The sequence below is a fragment of the Phymastichus coffea genome, unplaced genomic scaffold (assembly GCF_024137745.1).
Source record: "Phymastichus coffea isolate CEN01 unplaced genomic scaffold, Cenicafe_Pcof_1.1 PCOF00025, whole genome shotgun sequence".
Lineage (NCBI taxonomy): Eukaryota > Metazoa > Arthropoda > Insecta > Hymenoptera > Eulophidae > Phymastichus > Phymastichus coffea.
Genome location: NW_026706836.1, coordinates 4,288,942 through 4,306,578, shown reverse-complemented (window position 1 = coordinate 4,306,578; position 17,637 = coordinate 4,288,942). Strand labels below are relative to the sequence as shown.

Below are 17,637 nucleotides of genomic sequence, written 5' to 3'. Positions count from 1 at the left end.
TTTGCAAGTACTTCTGGCCAAAGCTCAAGAAGCCGAGGATGATGAAAATGGCCAATGGAGGCCACCGCCCTCAGCCGATCAGAGTCTATACCCTGAAATGGCCTACAAGCCGCGGGTCAAAACGGCCAAGGCTAAGCCATCGTTATCCTCTCTAAGTGAGAAAACTCAGCCAGTGAAGGAGTCAGAGCTAGAGGATATGATTACGAAGATCCTGGAGAAGAAAGCCAAAGGAATTGCTGACATCTCCAAGCTCCCTGCTTCATCCGAGAAGAACGAAAGTTCTAACGGAAAAGCAGCCCCAAACGGAACTTTTCACCGTTCGAGCGGGAACTCGCCTCGCGGCAACGGACGTGGCCGAGGTGGTAGAAGAAGCTGGGGACGATCAGGTGGCAATCGAACCACAGTAATTTCCCCTAAATCCAGTAAAAACAAGGATAAGGAGTCTGGCCCTGATGGCAATCTTCTCTACTGGAATTGCAGTTGGCCCGGTTACACCCGAGCCACTTGCCCAGAATGCTCGACTAAACAGCCGAATGATGAGGATTCAAAAAAAGAGCGAGGGAGTCAGTAGATGAGGTCCGTACTCCTCCCTTGATCACCAGGACCTTTGATGTTAGCAGCGTAATGGGAGTGGCGCAGGTGCCGCACAACACGGTGAGTGACTCAATGCTAGCCCGAGCTAACTCTTCCGACGTGCAGTCTACCCGCGATGGGGGTACCGTTGCGAGCGCCCTAATCGATAAGTTCCCCAGGTGGTGGCAGACTGTTAAAGTCAGCGATTATATTTTTCGAGGACTTTGGGACACCGGAGCTTCTCGTACCGTCCTCGGCCCTAACGCCATTTCAATCGCAGTTGCTTTAAACAAGCGCGTGCGACCGTATGTGGGCCCAGGAGCAAAGGCAGTTGATGGCCACTACGTACCCATTGTAGGTAGCGTAGAGATGCCCTTCACCTTGGGTGGGGTAACGCATTCGATTGACTCTCTCATTTTAAACGAAGTTGACACTGAGTGCACTTTAGGTGCCGACTTCAAGCGCGCCTTTTCGGCCATGCTAGACCCTAGATCTAACAGACTGACGTTTGAGGGCTGCGAAGAAGGTGTGCCTGCGGTTCTCTCTTCGGGGAAAGCTGAAGAGGCAATGACCTTAGCCTCGCTGGGGATTGAAGATCCCACGGCTGAGCAGAGAGAGACGATCGAAAAAGTCATGCAGGATTTGCTGCCTGATCCCTTGTGCGAACGATTAGGTTGCACGAGTTGGATTGCACATGACATAGATCTCAACTGCCCGAGCCCAATTAAACAAAGATATTACTCGGTATCTAAGAGAATAGAGGACGAAATGCACGAGCAAGTACGCAAAATGTTGCAAATGGGAATAGTCCGGAAGTCCCAGAGCGAATGGTCAAGCCCCGTAGTTATGATATTGAAACCTGATGGTACGTATCGATTTTGCGTCGATTACCGTAGAGTCAACGCGGTGTCGAAAGTTTCAGCATATCCATTGCCTTATATGGACGTGATTTTACGCAAAATTCAGTACGCCAAATATATAAGTCCTCTAGATTGTTCTGGAGCCTTTTGGCAAATACCTCTCACAGAGAGATCGATACCAGTCACGGCTTTCACAGTTCCGAGTATGGGCTTGTACGAATTCGTTCGTATGCCTTACGGCTTGGCGGGCGGCCCTGCTACATTTCAATCGTTGGCTGACAAAATAATCACGCCCGAAATGGAGCCTCACGCTTTTGCCTATTTAGATGATTTGATCATTGCGACTGATACATTCGCTGATCACGTAAAATGGCTTACGTTAATTCTAAATAGAATTAACGAGGCGGGCCTTACCATCAATAGGAAAAAGTCGAAGATCTGTATGTCCGAGATACGTTATCTCGGCGTGCTGGTTAATCGTGAGGGCTGCAGGCCAGACCCTGAAAGAGTGCGACCCCGTCCTAGAGTATCCGGCGCCAAGGAATCTACGGCAATTGCGACGTTTTCTTGGCATGGCCTCGTGGTACCGTTGGTTTTTGCAGGACTTCGCTACTCTAGCCGTACCTCTAACGTCCCTCACGAAGAAGGATACAAAGTACACGTGGACCGAAGAACACTGTACAGCTTTTGAGCAGATAAAAGCACTTCTTGCTACTGCTCCTGTGATGCTAGCGATACATAAACATTGCAGAAAACATATGAAATAAATTCATTACTAAGCTAACTTGATTCCATAAGTTTCGCCATTATAATGGGTGTCATTATATTCCAAAGCGATAATAGCCTATTCAACTTAATAATTAGAGGTTATACATTACATGCTATGTATGGATTATCGACATTTCTATTAGGAGCCATATTTAGCTCAATAAGACATCTGCTCGCGGTGCTAAACATGCCACTAGCTAGCCAAAATTACAAAAATTCATTGAAAACTAAAGTATATGAATTGAATAAAATAATAACCGACAAAACAGAAACCTTAATCCCAAAATCATCACCAACTATCCTAACTGCATCCAACCAATTACCAAATATCGCACTTCCAGATTCCGCTCAAATGAAATCTCCATAATTAACAAGCATAACATTCCACTTTTCACATTCGAAATGCATTAATCAAGTTACGAAATTTATGTTAAGCAGTAATCAGAAATATTTATTTAATTAAACAGATGATAACAAAACGGTTTGGGATCCGTCAGTCGGCAGCGTCGCCCCTGAAACAATGAAAGAAATCGGCCAGTTGTGAACAGCCGGTATGCCTCGCAACAGCTGATAGTCTCGGACTCATCTCACTCTCCCAATGGAGGAGGTAGTCGATACGCTAAGGAAATCTAAGGCTCCGTTCAGAGATCAGCTGATCCACGGGTGTCCACGCTCAAAAGGGGAGTCGAAGGATCAATTTCCTAGGACTCACAAGAGAGTGTGAGGACGAAAACATCCAAACACCGTGGCTTAGATTACTGTGCTTCGTCAGTGCTCGTTACTTGTTCGCAGTTGGTCGAGTATATGCACGGAAAGAGACAGTTCCTTCCGCGTGAGTATGTGGTAGCCTGGCGGGCGTTGATGGCGATATCATCATAGTGATGATATCGTTATAAATCCCTCTTTCTTCAGGAAGGGGGGGGGAGAAGCGCTGTGTATTTACGGCGTTATCCAAGGCCCTACGCATGTCAATTGATGCGTCTTGGAGAATCGGAGCATCCGCTTCTGCTAAAGGCTCTCAAACGCTCGCCACTGTGTCACTTGGCGCTGTTGATCGGACTGGAATCTCTGCGTTCTAGAAATTGGATCATCATGATGGGTCTCCCAGGGTTTAGGGTTCACCTTCCGTAAAGTACCAGAGGTCGCTATCTGGGGTTGGAGCTCTTGGCGGATATCGGTAGCGTTTTACTGGTGTGGTCGCCGGGGTTAATCCTAGCTCGGTGTGTCGGGTCTGCAATGCGCTGGTTTTGAGCCTGGTTGTAGTTCCTCCCGCAGTGGCCTCGTGGCATCGGTTTGCTGCTTTGTTAGCAGCTCTACTGCTGGTTTTCTTGGCGGTGGCACTAGTATTTTCGGTGCACATGGTTTGCGCAAGTATGCTGCTGATTCACCGGACGGTTCCATTGCAACTGATAAAAATAAGCGTGCTTTGGCTGGAGGGGAATTAGCATACGCTTTCAAATCGCTTATGTGTATGTTTCATGTAATGTTGTTGTTTACTTCTTGCAGATTTAATATGACTGAGGAACTTTACGCGATGATGCAGAATGGGTCTTTATATTTCGGCTCTAGCTTTGAATTTACATTCTTGGCTTTGTCTGAGAGGATGTGTGCACTTTGCACTACGTAGGCTCTTATTTCGGGTACCCAGTATCTATTGCGTAAGTTGTAATAATGTGCTTGCTTCTGGAATGTCTGCTAGATTTGTTTTAACGAATTCTCTTGCTTTGTCGAGGCGTTTTAAATGGACGGTGTGTTGTTAGCTGTTGGTTGGCGTGGACTTTCTGGGGGTTCGAGTTCTCTGTCGAATGTTTGACATGCTTATGTATAGCCCGTTGATTCTGAAGTAGCGGTGTTGTAAGCAAACATGATTTCTAGGAGATAGGTATCCCATGTTTCTATTTCTTGTTGGTGTATTGAGCTTTGGTCTTTAGGACTTTGTTGGTTCGTGACACTGCGTTACACTACGGTGTGTACGTGATTTGCATCTATGTTTAATGTTTGCTTTGCTCAAGAAGTCTAAGAATTCCCTACTCGTGAATTGCTTGCAATTGTAACTCACTATCGTGTCGAGTTTGCCGTAGCGTGGGATCAGATTCCTTATTGCGTTAGTGACTGCTTTGGCAAAAGCCTTGCAGACCGGCGTTGCTTCCGCCCATTCCGTAAATTTATGTTGCGAAACCAGAAGCATGGTGGTCTGATAACCACCTTGTGATACTGATTTGACATGGGTCTGTGAGGTCCGTGTTTAAAATTTGTCCTGGGCGTGAGGCGGTGTGTGAGGCCTGGTTTATGATTTTGCCTAGTCTTGTACATTTGGTAGCTGGTGCAGCTACGTATGTAGTTAGCCGCTATCTGTAGCATTCCGGGCCAGTAATATCTATGTGCTAACCTCTTCAGTGTTTTGGTTATGCCTATATGACCTGCTGTTATTGCGTTGTGGTTGTCGTATAGCATCTGTTTGCGGTCGTAGGAGAATACGCATAATTTCCAGTCCTCGTCGTTTTCTGTTTCTTTGAAGTCTAGCCTGGAGATGATGTGGTGGTATAGTTTCCCCTTTTTGATGCAATAACCAGGGAATTGTTGTAGGTTGCGTTCTACGTTGCTGACGATTTTGTTGTGCCACTTGCAAGTAAAGATTGTGAAGACTTGTGTCGTATCTCTTAAAAGGAGATTTGCCAGAACGTTTTCGTTGCCTTTACGGTATTTGATGGTGAAATCGTGTTGCTAGAATTCTAGCGCCCATCGTGTTAACCTACCTAATGGAGTATTTATTTTGTCCAGCCATCGGAATGACTGGTGATCGGTATACATAGTGAAATAGAAATCCTCAAGGTATCTTCGTAATTTTCTGATATCCCATACCATAGCCAGGCATTCGAGTTCTGTGACGAAGTAGTTTTTCTCCGTTTTGGTAAATGTTCTGGAGGGTGTTAGAAGTTAAGAGTGCGGTTGTCAATAGGGGTATTGAGCTGGATGTGGATGCCTTACATATTTGTATTACTGGATCTTCCGGATTATCCCTGATGAAGTCACGGATGCGTGCGTGGAAATGGTTGATATTTCCTGTGGCGTCTTCTCGCATTTGCTTCGGGAAGCTGGGGAGTATTTCTTGCCAAAGTTATTTATTCACAACTTCGTCAAACATGTGAAGACAAGTACACAGAAAGACGGGTCTGTACCGACAATATTTGCGTATATCTTGTCAAAAAAAATGTGTGACGTGTGTACAATCGTTGAGTGCTTAAAGATAAATTATGCAGTTATATCATACAAAAATATATATAGCATGTGATGTAATAAGGTTGGCTAGCGCCATATGAGGGAAAGCCGTTCACGATGAAACCGCTCAATTATAAAAGTCGATGTATTGCGCCGTTTAAACCGATTATTTGAGCTACTCCAACCAAAAAGCCTTCGACTCTCTTGGGAATAATAAGCTACTCTCCCTTCTTCTTGAACCTTTCTAAGAACAGTTATTCAATAATAACCCCGGATTACCTCTTTCTCATTGGATCATCGCTGGATATTGGACTACAGAGGTTCTTGGATATGTCAGGCTACATCGAGACAGATCAAGTTTGAATCCAGTCTAGCAGCAAGAAATAATAAGAGATCAAGACTAGATAACGAATGTTCATCCAGTTCTTGTAAATAATTCCAATAAATTTTTAATTAAATTTTTACCGCGGTTTAATCTCGTAACGGAAGATACCGTCCAGGAAAGATGCATGGGTAAACACAAATAATAATGACAATTTTGAACTATCTTTAGCTTACATCTACCGATGCTTATAGATCGCGACAAGTAATATAATAATTTCTGTCAGCTTTAAAAATAACACGGCCGTAATAATACAAATGGATAATTTAAATTGCCTTCATCTAAAATGAAAAACAAATCTATATAGTATAATGGGCAATTGGCTCTGTGAACCGATTGCATATTTTTCGCTCCTACTTAATGTCCCGCTCTTCCGTTACTAAATCGTGAGTGTTTGCGTTCATACTCACTTAGTCTCTGTTTTTTTATTGAGGTGCGGTGTACATCTTGAGCACTTTACACTTTCTAAACACATGGAAAGAGAGATAAAAAGCAAAGAAAGAAAGATAAAGATGAAAAACAGTCTTGTACTATGCATGTGATATTTTTTGCGCAACAGTAACAGCAATAGTAGAAACAGTAATATAGCAATAGCAGCAATAACCACATCAGCAATATTAAAGGAGGTAGGCATAACCCTGACAGTTGCACAGCTATAGCCAGTTGCGTGGCATCTTCGTAATCATCGCCTTTCGAATATAGCTATACTGTACCGTGCACAGCAATATTACCAGCAATACAAAATCCACCATTAGTCGATCACGCAAAATACGCGAAATTCAATTTTTAAATTAATTGAATTTAAAGCATCAGGTTGATAGCTCATACATTTTATGAAAAATCTACGAAAAATTTACGAAAAAAAATACATTCATAAATTTTACGAAAAATTAATGCTTATATTTAAAAATTACAACAAAATAACGTACAATGCATATAAATATGTATATATCTATGTAAACAATGTAACGGGGGAGGTTATCTAACAAAAAATGGGAAATTTATTTAATCACAAACTCCCACTATGCAGAGCTAACCGCCGCTCCGTTAAGTACGTATAGTTATACGTGTACTCGCCTTTACGTCAGATGACTTCGTTTTAGTGTCTTCTTTCCAACTAAGTTGAACTCACCTTGAGTCAGTTGACTTGTGACACTCGATCTATCTTAGGTGTGACTGACTTTATGCCTAATCCGCTTAATCCCCTAGATGAAATCGGATTAAAACCTAAGATTTTTAAATCGCTTGAACTAATAGGAAATGAAATGACGTAAACGGCGAATAAAATTAAATAAGTTTAATCGATAAAATTTACAGTCTTTTATAGGCCGAAAGATTAACGCACGCGAATAGGATTTACAATCAATTATTGATATTCGGTGAGAGAATTCGAAAATTACCGCGAAAACTAACGCTCGGCGTGAATACAAAAATATTCAAGATCGCGGTTGACAAAATACTTTTGAACGTATTTTGACACGCAACAATAAAGGGAGGTGCACCTACCCTGCGATGCAATTACGATGATCAGCCGTAATTGTTGCAGAATCAACGGTGCTCCTCTAATAGACTAGCCGCGCTGCCTCACTTCCAATCTGCTGCTGCTTTTTTATTGTTGCTGCTGCAATGCTGCTTCCTGCTGCCGCTACAATTCTGTTGCACTCACGCACGTAAAAAGATAGTCCAGGAAACTTTTATCGAAACGACGAAACACAGTGCAAAACGAATTGGCGGTATTCTCACGAAAACAGCTAAGGCTTAACTGCCAAACTCCCGCGCGCCCTCTCTCTCTCTCTCTCTCTCTCTCTTAATCATTCGAACTAACACGCGAGTAATAGAATCGCGAACGGATCGATTAATTGAATCGACTACCGTTGCAACAAATAATTTGAAATTAAAAAATTAAAAAAAAAATTAATTAAATCATGATAAAATAACAGAAAATACTTGTAATTTTTTTAATTTCAAATATTTTTTTAGCGCCAATAGCGCCATCTCTCTGACTTTGTACGGACTTTTCAAACGACCCTCGTACTTATGGTATCTGTTAATAAATTGTATCAAGCTTGTCGTAGCCTATACTATTATTAATACTTTTTTTCTTGATTTAATTTTATATATTATTCGTAGAATTCGAAAATAATCTTAAAAAGATCAGATATTTAATATTAATGTCTCTTTACAGCATGAATACTTTACATTATATTTATCTATGATTTAAATAATATTCATTATATTTTATGAAAAGTAAAAGTATTATTTGATTTTTATGTTTCATTTCATACATGTAATCCATGGCTTAATATATGTACAATTAATATAACTCGCATATTGAAGCTCAAAGCAAAATTCTATTTATCTCATGAATACTTTGGACTTGTGATTTAAAAAACTGTTATATTTACTTGATAAATTAATTAAAACTGATTAACGTTATATTTTATTACAGGAGGATTTGAACAAAGAACAAATTAAGCGTAAGTAAACATTTCTAAAGCTGAAAATCATGCTCGATGTGCAGTTTCAACTTGTGATGGAAACAAGCAGTACATTTCCATTTCACGTGCCTTTCTCCCTATCCTCTCTACTTTCGACAGGGCACAGTTACCACTGTTAGGTAAATAGTAAGAATACGTCTAACTAGTGGCCTTTTGCTTTAACCGTCGAAGATTGCCGGATGGGTCCGAAGAGTGTATCAAAAAAAGCAAGAAACATTTAGATAAAGGGAAAGAGGAACGAACACACTATGCAGGTACAGGGCTCGTAAATTGTTTTTGCCCACCCAAACAAAGAATTCTCAAATCTATAAAGTTTAATATTTCAGTGAAAAATTGATATGCAGAGATCAGCCGGGACGCTTTTGAAAGGTCTTTTCAAGACCTTTTATATGGTATGTATAGAAAATATGATTAGTTCATTCTTTAATTGTTTCTAACGATAATTCATCGTTGAAAATTCGATTTTTTACCCACCTGTCACCCCTGCCTGTAACTGAAGGAAAAGCCGTAAAAATATTTGAAGTAGACCACTTTTTAGCTCTTTCAAAGGGCTATACAAGAAGCTTATTAGAAATTTGAATTCCTCAAGTATATTGCGTGCAATCGAATTTTTACCAAAAAATGACCATTTTTGTCAATTTAAAATATCTCGATAAATATGAAAGAAACTAAAATATTTATTGGAAACAAATTGTTTGCTATTTAGAGTAAAATATGATGGAATATTTTAAAATTATTTTCAAAAAAAAATTTTTTTCCACTTCTTTGTATTTTTTTTAATGTATATTACTTATTTGTCACTTTTAGCTTGTCTCCTCCATGTCTCTTAGCTAGAATGCCGTTCTTAAGAAATTTATTAACATTGTAATCTACAGTACGTCTGGGAAATTTCAGATCACTTGCAATTTGGCGATTGAGATTCTCAGCTTTACGGAGGCCCACAATCATCGCACATTTTTCAATAGATAGATTTTTCTTCTTTGCCATAGTCAATGCAATTATTTCTAAATATAATAATTTCATACTAATATCTAATTATGCAATAAATTACATTGAAAACTAGCGTAAATACTTATCAATCACCAACCGCTAAATATAAATTACTGTATGACAACATTTTGATGAATAATAATTTTTAAATATAATACTGATACTTACGGCAATATATCGCCAACTGTAAACACTTAAAGAAATTGTAATACCATTATATCTAAAAATCCAAATGATATCAGTGAGCCAAAATTTTTTTACAACAAATAAAAAGCGAATACTCTTGTTTTACTTCATGAAAAATATAATATTCACATAGATTATGTCTGGCTTGTTGATTAAAATTTATTTTTTAATTAGAACAAATAAGTGCGGTGAAAAATTTTTTACGACAAAAAATTGTAAAAAATTATATCATATTCTACTCTAAATAACAAACATTTTCTTTCCAATAAATATTTTTGTATCTCTCTGATAGGTGACAACTCGCGCGAGGCGAGTTTGTCCCGTACGAAGGCCTTTTTAACAGCCGAGCGGCCTCAGACTCGGGCGGCAGTCAGGCTTTCGGGTACCCCGACCCGTTCGCGCATCAATAATGAAATCCCTGTTAATTATAATCCGACACTCGATATCGCAATTGTAAAATAATGAATTGAACGTTTATAACGATTTTCGCTTGTTTATTAAAAGAAAAATGTAATAGCGATTTTCTTTAATATAATGGGGAAGCATATGGATACACTTATTGGCGTTTATATTTATAACATTTATTCTAGTCTTTTTCACAACATAAATAAGTTAAGCAAAATAGAGAGATATATATAAATTCTCAGACGCGTAATTTTCGCCTCGCGATGTCTATTATTTTTTTGGTTAGATAAAAAGTGTTACTCACTTTGTATTAATATTGTAAATATAAATCGGTCCAAAATATTATTTGCTTCGTGATGTGGCCAATCACTTTTTTTGAATCTGGTCAGATTAACTGGTCCAATATATTTTTTTATCCAATAGTGTGGCAACACACATGAAAATGATAATTCCTATGATTTTCGTTTACACAAAATTATTAAAACGAATTTACTCGACACTTCTAATACTTAATTATAACTCGAACAATTATATTCTCAAACTCTTATTATAGATTTAACTTCAGTAGGAAAAATGCAGCCTTCTTAGTTGAGCGCTCACTCCTAACTGGCAAACCTCTGGTCGTTGTTTTCGCCGGTTCATTATATATCCTTTGTCCCTCGCATTCCGTCTCTCTCTCTCGCACATATGCTTTAGACGTTTACGCTTCCCGTATCGACTCGTCTTACCTAGCTAAGCACGCTGACTGCAGCATGCTGTCGCAGCGTGAATCAGCCTCTGCCGTTCATTCCCACCGAGTCGCGCACACGAATATTGCTAGCTATACTATGTCCGGACGGAAATTGCGAGAGCGAAATATTATTTGGCAAAATACAATTACAACACAATGAAACGTCACGTAACACCCATCCCCTCTTAGAATCGTTGCCGTCCTCGGTAACGTTTTGGGTCTAACTAGGGTAGTACAAGAAGAAAATAATAATATACATAATAATGATAAATAATAATAGTAAAATAATATAAATGGTCCTCTTTATTGATATACAAACAAAATAATTAATAGAAGGAGGCGAAAGCTCGTTAATTTGGTCCAATCTTTATTTGCGCAACGCAAGTTGGCGGGCATCCTGTCCGGTTGTTAGGTCTAGCCCCTCTAATTCTTGCAGACAGGAAATTTGGTCCTGGAGTAACGAAATTTGGTCCTGTGGTTTGGTCGAGGGAGTTTGCAAAAACAAGGTCAGCTTGTTTATACCTTCATAGGGGGACCCGTTATAATCGTAGGTCCCTAGATTACAGTCTCGCAAATGTTGGTCCCAATCGGAAAGGTACACTGCCCTTCCACAGAACCAATGCGTTCTCAGCACATTCCTGTTTTGGTATTGGCAAATGGTCCTATGTGCTTCTAGTTCTGTCTTGGTAACGTAGTGTCTGCAGGCACCATGATAAACGTACATGGACCTGTTCCGGAGTTTGGCTGTGAGATGTCGAGGTGGCGAATGTTTCGCCTTATAGCGTTTATTTAGATTACTTAATGCTGAAGTGACACTCCAACTAAATACGTATTTGATTATTCCCATAGGCCCGCAAGAGCTTTGCCATGTCTTAATATAATCTACTGGTCCAAATTGCATGAAGTCGTCACGGACCCGCTGTTCTGGCCATGGTTTGCCCTGTTTATTGCGGTGCGGTATGAGGAAATGTAATCGTCGGTCGGCATCATCCTCTTTTACATAGGCTGGTGTAGTCGATCGTGGCGTGAACACAAATGGGTTCGTTGTTTCCTCATCTTCGTCTACCGAAGAGTGCTCATTCAAAGTGTAAGGTGACCATTCCCCTACGGTGCACGGGAAGAATCTTAATACTGCTGCAAGGTAATCATCCTCAAGAAGAAATTCGATAATGATTTCTCCATAACGTGAGGAGGATGGGTCTGCTATTGTTGTAGCTGAGCGTATGGTCCCTACAGTACTGAATAATTTGATGACCGAAGCTTCTTGTTGAGGGTCATCAAATTTGACTCGAATTTTAGTGGAGGAGTCATCTACTGGTGCCACAGCTCGGAGGCGGATTCCGTTAATTTCTTCCATCCTAAGGTAAAAATATGGTCCAGTTAGTTGCGTGGTCGAGAGGAGAGAAAAAGTACAAAGATTTAAGACTAGATATAAACAAGAGTAAAGAGATAGGTCAACGATTAAAGAGTTATGGGTTCGCTAAGTAAAATAATAATACAATTGAAAGGTTCAATAATTTTTATCCTATGACTTATAATTTATACAGCTGATTCGAAGTATCTTCTATCTTCAGGGTCGATTCCTGTTATCACATCTTCTTCCGCTAGATCAATTCGTCGGGCTTTTCGTAAGGTTGCCCGTGGATTAGGAGTAGGGTCCATTAATTTAATTCCTGTGAGCGTAACAAGATCTGTAGAGGGTCCATTTTTGTCTAATCCTATGTTAGGTCGGCTTGTTTTGGTAGGATTCACCTTAGACACTCTTCTCACTTCTGATTTAGGGTATTGTTTTTTTATTTTTCCTTCCCTGAGTTTATTTTGGTGCTGCCAATTGCAGGTGGTATCGTGTTCCTCATAGATTGATGCATCTATCCATTCATCGCAAAGCCAGTGGTGCCTAGTTTCATCACTGTGGTTCCATCTTCTTTTCCTTATATCAGCATATCTAGCGTCGTAAATAGGATCGCATTCTTTTAAGGCTGTTGCGGCATCAGCAGCTTTGTAATACTGAGCGTAGCCTATAGCAAGGGTTCCTTTGTTATCTCGCACTACTTTATGATACACTAAGGGTCCAAATTGTACGAAGTGTTGGAAAAATGAGATTTCCCTATAACTCTCTTCAATTGTCCAGGGAAGTCGACAAAATAGTCGGGTTTTCTCCATAGGCCTAGAATCGCTTGTTTGTAACGGTTTCGGTTTTCCAATACGGGCACGATTTATCTCGCTTATGTTCCAGTTTTTTATTTTTCTTGCTTCAACCGCATATTTAATTCTCGTAAATTTGCAGAGAACAATTCTTGTACTATTGTTTGTGAGATTTTGTAGTGAATGAAACTCTTCTATGGGTCCGATACTCTCTAATCGTGTCAGGAGTTCGCTTAGCGGCTTATGCTTTAAGTACCGTATCTTGATGCAAGTCGGGTCTATTATCAAGTGGTCGGACATGTCACTCATGACGATATTGGGTACTGAAACAAATAATCAATAATTTATTGATTAAAAAAAAGAAATTCATATAGACTCTGCTGTCTGGATTTATAAAGCCGAAGAATTTTCAGATTTCGTCAACGGATCAGGTATAGTCGCGGAGGGTTTCGGTTTCTTCGAGGGTTGAATGTGAAGGGTTTCAATTTGAGCTTGTTTCTTAGATCGTTCTTCAGGCATTCGGGCAGGCTTTTGCTTATTCGTAATCAGTCTGAGGCTATGAAGGATTGGTCTGTGTCGAGGATCCGGGTATGCACGTGAGGTGATTATTTATTAATTATGGTATTTATATATATATATGGTATTTATTTAACGCTTTTGTGCGTACGATGCAACATTTATAAATTATACTGATAATTATTATGATCAGGATATTAATACTGAATCCTCCATAAATCAGTCCTAATTGAGTTGTTATGATTTTTTTATGATTTCTTATCATTTGCGTCCTTTCCATGATGTCGCTTAATGTTTTTTCTTGGCTGGTCCAGGTTTCAGCTTGTGGGGTCCATTCTTCCAATTTAATATCTGTTTCAGATAAGTAGGTTAGTGTGGGGTAAAGATTCGTTAGGTTAAGGGTTAAGTTTGGTTGATATAGGTAAACATTTGTATTGTCTTTGCCCACTTCCGTAAACAAGGTCGCATCCTTGGTATAACCGATGCACCCCGGGGTAATTCTTAATATTCCTACCCCTTGTATTTCGGTTTTTTGGTCCACTTGGTTCGGGCAGACAATTCGAACTGTATCTTGTTGGTTGGCTGAGTATATCCATGACCCATCCGTTGATATATAATTCCAACTGGTAATTTGATGTATTCTCAGAACTATGTCGCAATGGTATAGTTCATCCCTGGATGGTTGTAATAGCAGTCCTAGTTCGCATTTACTATTTAGATTAGCATCTAAAACAGGTCCTCTTACCGAACATATAAAGGTATAGTGTGTTCGCACATAACTTTGCAATGAATGGTGGTCCATCTGTATATACTGTTTTTGATCCGAACTTAATGCCAAATACGGGTATTCGTGTCTAATATATGCAGATTTTCCAGTTGAGCTTGGTGATTGCGCTACCAATACTGAGTGCAGACGGAATAGATTATAGTAATTTTTGTCAACTAAGGGTAAATGAATGACAATGTCTTCCTTTCTCGCTGGATCGCGTCTATGCTGGAGATTTTAATAATTTCTTTAATTCGGAGGTGTTCCGTTGGAATTGGGAAATTGAGGTCCGTTACCATGAATTTTATATCATTTGCTATCTGGTGTAACATGTTAGGATCTATAAGGTACGGATGTATTTTGCCCCTTTTGAACGCATAAATAATTTCCAGAAGTTTTTCCGAGCTTTTGATAAGATGATCTAATTTTGCCTCTAGCATTCTTCCAAGTGAATGTACTGAAAACATGTACTCCAGTCGAGCATTTTCATTTTCTAATTTCCTGAATTTTTGTCGCATTTCGAGGTTTAAATTATAAATTTTGTCCCCGTGGACGTCCATCATTTTATATAGTTTATCCATTCCTGTGGTAATTATATTGGTCCTATCATTAAAGAGTTTAATGAAATCTTTTTGGTCTGCATATAATTGATTTATGTTGGCTTCTATTTTATTAGTTTCGTCAATGGTCACTAATCCAAATAAACTATAACTCTGTCTTCCTATGCCTCCAAAAGGTACCAGTCTTTTCAGCCTGATATTTTTAGGTCCTTGGACATCGGGTGGCTGAATATGTCCCATATTTTCAATAGCTCCTTGAATTTTCATTCGTATTTGTTCAAGAGCCATTGTCTTCAGATCAATGTGACACTTGCCGATTATATTACCGCAAGTTTCCTCATTGAGATGCCAAGTACAATTTTGTAGCAGTGACTGTAGGTCAATTATAGCAGTGGTCTTTGCCAGGAATACATTGAAGTTGATGGATATGTATATTTTCCAATCTGCCCTCTTTATTCTCATTGGATCTATTCTTCCGTAGTAAATTCCTGGGTTGTTGTCTAACTTTTCTACAGAATGAGCTTGGGGGTCCATAATAGACGGGGCGAATACGGAGAGAAAGGAAAGTAAGATTAGATACACATTAAATGAAAGGAAATATATTAAAAGAAATAGTACCTGAAAGAACAGAACAAAATAAATAGTATAGACGAAGGATATAGAACAGATAAGATAAGTGAGTAATTGAATTTATAAGGCTACGCCTGAAGTTTAAGTTTATCCATATGCTTCCGTATTGTTTTTCCACTGGGTAATTCTAATAAAACGTTTTTATGATTTAAGATTTCAACGATTTTTGGGTTTTTTTTATAATAACTATTGGCTTTTCCTACCCGAGGTTCGTTTAATATCCAGACGTAATCACCGACTTTCCCTTTATAGGGTCTAGCGTGTTTATCATATTGGTTTTTAGATTTTTCCTTTTCACGAATTTGATTATCACCCGCCGCTATCTTTAGTTCTCTTAAACGTAAGACTAGATCGCGTAGGTATTGATTATAGGTCCCTAATTTTTCCTCCCTAGGTATCTTCATGGGGAAACGAGCGATTCGTCCGTAAACTAGTTCAAAGGGGGTGTAACCAGTTCCATTATGTATACTTGTATTATATGTAAAAACCGCAAAGGGGGTTAACCGATCCCAATAGTCAAAACTCTCCGAATATATTCGTAAGAAATCGATTAATGGTGCATGGCTTTTCTCAAGAGACCCATTAGTCTGAGGTCTATATCCGGAAGTTGTTAAATGATGAATTTTGAATAAGTGTAATAGTGATTCTACAATCTCCGAAAGAAAGCTTGTCCTGCGATCTAACAATATTGCTCTAGGGGCACCGAATTGGCATATTAAGTGTCTGGCTAACGCGTCAGCGATAGTGGTTGCTCTAAGGTCCTTTATTGGCACTACAATTAAGTATTTGGTCAAATTGCATTGCACGGTCAACAGGTGAGAGTTTCCACTATGAGTGGTTCGTAGTTTTCCTACGGTGTCTATCGATACCTTGTCGAACGCTTCGATTGGTGTGTCCGTAATCAGCATCGGTTCCTTAGTCCTGTGACGATCAATTTTCTTCTCAAGACAACTCGGACATTTCCGTTCGTAATTTAATATGTCCTTTCGTAGTCCAGGCCAATAATATCTTGCTCGAATTTTTTGGTATGTCTGGTTAATCCCTTTATGGCCACCCACTAGGCTGTCATGTAATGTTTTAATTATTTCGATCCGCTGGTTTGCCGGTGGGAGAACCATGTTCCCATAACAAACAATTACTTTTATAGAACTCTTCTCAAAAATTCTTATTAATATTTCCGTTAGTAATCCAGGTCCAAGGTCATCAGTATATTCCCCTCGTCTAGCAATCCGGAAACTTACTACATTTCTTTTAATCAGTATCTTCTTTAAGTTTGTAAGTCCGACTTTTATAGCCTCTATAGTAATATGGTCATTATATCTGTCTTTTATAACTACAGAGAAAATATTATGGTTTTTATATTTGGTAGTTAATATTTGTCCGATCTTAGGCTTCAAAGATTTCATATTGCGTAGGTCTATGGCCCCAATTTCACTTAATCATTTCGAGATAGCAGTTTGGTTATTACAATCTCGTGACATAAAATGTACAATGTTATCTCGTCGATAGGTTAGACATTGTAAGATATATTTTGCAGATCCTATTGAAGAATTTCTACTCCCGGTTTCACTACTTGAACTTGGGTTCTTATAATCTTCCGGTCTTCGATATTAATTAATTGGTCCTGTCAGCGGTAACAGGAAGAATAATTCATCATCCAAGGGTGTTTTTGAAAAGTGTAATTCCACAGGGCTCTTGTTTCTAGGGTCTGACTCTTCGGATATACCCTCAAGCCCTTCGAATCTTACCATAAGTCGAGGTCTTTTAACCATAGGAGTACTTCTGGCTCCCGGTATTCCTGTCTTAATAGTCGGGGTTACTGATATCTCTCGATATCGTGGCTGCCTTAAGGTTTCTTTGGCTTCCTTAATTCTTTCGGGACTTTCTTCCTTAGACCTATCCGAGAGACGTTGATTTTCATTTTCATCCGGGCGATCTGTGTCCGAGCCGCTGTCGTGTTCTAGGTGAGTTTCCACTAATTTTTGCGAATCTTCCACTAGCTTCGTTATTCTATTCGCCATTACCTCATCAGAATCATTTATTTCATCATATGGGTCAAGCCTCCATAGTGTCTCTAGTAGTTCTTGGGGGGGTTCGTCTCCATCTGAGAAATGAGAAGGCATTTCTATGGTTCGGTTGTCTCGTGCAAGGCCCATGTCGTCCCAATAGTACGATTCATTATCTAAACTTTTATGTCTTCGCAAACTGGCTTCGAATTTTTCTGCCTATTCCCACACTTCGTTTGCCGATAAACTAGTCCTCCGTCTCGGGGTTCGTTCTTCGCATCTTTTAGTAGACCTTTCATTTTCTGATAATTCATCGTCTTCTCCAGAATTCCCGCTGGTTTAAGGTCCACTAACTTCTAGTTCAGTGAATTCCGATTTATCACTCTGAACTTCATCGCTTGAG

The 17,637-nt window shown here is 39.5% G+C and overlaps 1 protein-coding gene across 1 annotated transcript in view; it reads left to right on the top strand.

Moving 5' to 3' along the window:
* The first annotated feature begins 8,252 nt into the window (after positions 1 to 8,252).
* Positions 8,253 to 17,637, top strand: part of LOC131675534 (troponin C, isoallergen Bla g 6.0101-like) — a 224,699-nt gene continuing 215,314 nt past the window's right edge. The window contains exon 1 of the mRNA XM_058954547.1: positions 8,253 to 8,279. The gene's annotated coding sequence lies outside the window, so the exon portion shown is untranslated. The remainder of the gene's footprint in view (positions 8,280 to 17,637) is intronic.